Below are 3213 nucleotides of genomic sequence, written 5' to 3' on the forward strand. Positions count from 1 at the left end.
ACTACTTGTGGAGGTATGTTAAACAGCAATTATTATAACCCGTTATATCCAGTGCTACAATATGTTCATGCTGTACATAACCAGAGTAAATTGGTACCTAAGTAACCTACCTCCAAGGGCCAGTTCTTTGTAAGTTATTAAACATGTTATCAGGTCTAAAGTTCATAAATAGCTGAATCTCCATTCTTGGAGATATTAAAAAATTATTCAGACATGGTCCTGGGCAACTGGCTTTAAGTGACCCTACCTGAGCAGGAGGGCTGGACCTCTAGAGGCCCCTTCCAACCTCAACCATTCTATGATTCTGTGATTTGACCTTAACTCCTATTAATAACAATTTTAAAGCAATTATTTATCTTGGAAGATGTGTTTTGAATGCTGATTGCTCTCATTTTGCTCTAAATGCTTATTTCTGAGTGGTCCATATAGTATATATTTCAGAAATTACTCACTGACTTTCATTTTGCTTTCCATTAAGGGATGGAAAACCTTGAGAAAGAGCTTTTTCAGTCTGAAAACCAAGTCAAAGTCCTGAGTCAAGAAGCAAGTAATGGGGAAAATGATTACAAGAATTATAATGAGTATTTTACTAAGAAAATAAAATGTCTGGAGGTAAGTTTTGTTGTTCTTTTATTAACCTTGGGAAGATTTCTAACGGTTGAATTAGCGATATTTGTTGTACCTCATTATGGCTATGCTCATTGGAGCTATGCTTAAATGTGATCTATCTGTCAGTAATCGTTTCAAGAAAATTCTCTGCTTTTCAGGTTGGTGGGTTTTGGGGGTTTGGTGGGTGGGGTTTTTTTAATGCTCAAAAAGACTTAAGACCCTCAGTTTGAGACACTGGAATCAGTACACAACCATATATGTACATGTACATACATATCCATGTATATACGAGTGTCTATGTGATAAGAATGCAGCGAAGGTGCTTCTCAGAAAGGATGCTTCCCATTTTAAAGTAAAAATATGTGCAGGACCAGATTCAGTCCTGAGATATGTTCTGTTTAGCCTTGCAGTGAGCCTCCCAATGTCTAACCTGTTAATGTAGAATGTTTCATCATTTTTGGGTAAACAGGCCAACGTTCATGGAGATATGACAGCTTGATTTTAGACACTGGTCAGTCTCCTCTGTATTACTGTGTTCTAAATCTATTGAAGTGACTTATGGTGTGCAAGACATAACCCAAGGCTACATAGTGTCAGTGTTCTTTAAAACACTGATGAGCTTTCTTTCCCAAAGAAAGTAGGACAATGAAATGCTGAATATGAACGATGCAGAGCTTTCAAAGATTTTGAGTGCTTCTCCAGTGTTTGGTATATAGCATGTGCTCTGTCCCCAGGGAAACTGTCTGACCCTTGGTCAACAGTCTGATTTGAGGTAGGATAAATCAGATGCCAGGAGTGTAGAAAATACCCTCTTTGTATGTCTGACCTTAGAAAGGCAGATTTACAGAAGGCATTGAGGATCTTTCTCATTTTGCTGGTGGACAGGTTATGCTCCAGTATCATGCAAGAGAGTTATAGCCATGTAACTGCCCAAGCTTCCCTAAAAATCAGGGCTGAGACTGTGACTGCTAAGTAACCAGTTGTGCTGGATTCATTCTCATATTCTTTCTGGCAGCTAAACTATGCAGTATATACAAAAGAGATGCTAAATATACCTTTATACTCTCTCTGTTTTTTCTTTAATATGATCCATACTAGAAGAGTTTTTCCCTCATCTGATATAATGCTGACGAAACTGTTATCAGAGGTTGCCCTTTGTGGCCTGACCTGGACAGAGCCAGGTTGAAAAAGTTATTCTGTTTATTTTCATTCAGTGACACACTTTAACTATTTCTCCTTTTTTAATTTTTTTCCTACTTTGCTTTCATTTCCTACCTTTTTGATGAAACAATTGAAGTTGCTTTGTTTTCTTTCCCATTTTTCTGTTGGAGCTTTCAGCATTTTCTCGTACTTGCTCTCACCTACGTTCATCTACAAAATGATTCTGTCTGAATGCTGTCTCATGGAGGTGATCTGTGTAAGGGGAATAGATTCCTAAGAGTCATGTCAGATCAGGTTCATTCTGCCCTGTTTGGAGCATCATGTTGATGGATGATATCAAAGGAGTCTGTAGAAAGGAGACTCAGATCACCTTTCTTTCTCTGCCTTCTTCACGTACCTGTTTCTGCCGAGGGAGCCATTTCATCTGTTCTCCATATTTTCCAGTTTTCTCATTCTTTTTGCTCAAGCTTCTGCTACAGTCCTAAAGAAAAAAAAAAAAAAGAAAAAAAAGAAAAAAAAAAGACTACAGCTCATGAGCATACCCAAATATCTATACTTTGAGGTTTTCTGATATTTCTAGTCATTAATCACAGAAGTGGATACGACTTACCTGACTTCAGAGTCCCAGAGCGAACAAAAACATGTAATGCAACATTTGATGTTAATCTCCTGTAAATAAGTGAGTTCAGAGTCCTGGTGTTACTTCATATCTTGGGCTCAGTATCATTTATTTGGCTTTATTTCCTGGGCATCGTCTTGTCTTTCTCTTAATATTGTTCTTCAAGTCTCCCAGCCCACATGGGTTGTTCCTGTTCTCCCTTTCTGTGTTTTTTACCTGTTGCAGCAAAAGAGCAGACATGTATTTGTCCACTGAAAAGTCATTTAACTCGTGCCTTGTGTTTCTTTGACGCTAACCAAGATGAGATTCCACTATGCTGAGAGATGCACACATGTAGAATTAGACTTTTTTTGAGCTCTAAAACCAAAGGTCAGATTTCATAAAGCTAAGGAATGAGACGGAGAAAGATTAGTAAAGGTATTTAGGTGATGATCTGCTTAGTCTTTAAGAGCTAATAGTTGCTCTTCCCCGTGTTGATGTTACAGAGTGCAAAGATTCCCAGACTGGTAAGTCTGTGCAGCCCTTTTAGAGAGGGATGCACAGCTCGGATCCAGGAGCATTGTAGTTACATTTGTGTTAAACAAATACTAGTATGGTTGAAAAAATATGCTTAGGAGCAACAATATGAGATGGGTCAAGCCACAGAATGACATGCTGATAGGAAAGGACATGTGGAATAATGTGAAAGCACTCCATATTTGTGGTAAGACAAAGAAATGTTTGTTTTGCCTCACTGATGGGTCAGTAGAATCAAATGCCTAATGTACTAATGCCATCAGAGAAGTAACACCTTGGGCAAGGACAGGGAAGGAACCAGTTAGCAA

General features: G+C 38.4%; 1 long non-coding RNA gene across 1 annotated transcript; it reads right to left on the bottom strand.

Moving 5' to 3' along the window:
* Positions 1 to 226: 226 nt before the first annotated feature.
* On the bottom strand, positions 227 to 2786 carry LOC114015805 (uncharacterized). Its single transcript, XR_003559933.2, has 3 exons — positions 2381 to 2786; positions 2168 to 2251; positions 227 to 2022 (listed from the first exon to the last, which is right to left on the bottom strand). It is a non-coding gene; the product is annotated as an uncharacterized LOC114015805 (long non-coding RNA).
* Between the last annotated feature and the right edge of the window lie 427 nt (positions 2787 to 3213).

Source organism: Falco cherrug, chromosome 7 (assembly GCF_023634085.1).
Source record: "Falco cherrug isolate bFalChe1 chromosome 7, bFalChe1.pri, whole genome shotgun sequence".
In the NCBI taxonomy this organism is placed as follows: Eukaryota; Metazoa; Chordata; class Aves; order Falconiformes; family Falconidae; genus Falco; species Falco cherrug.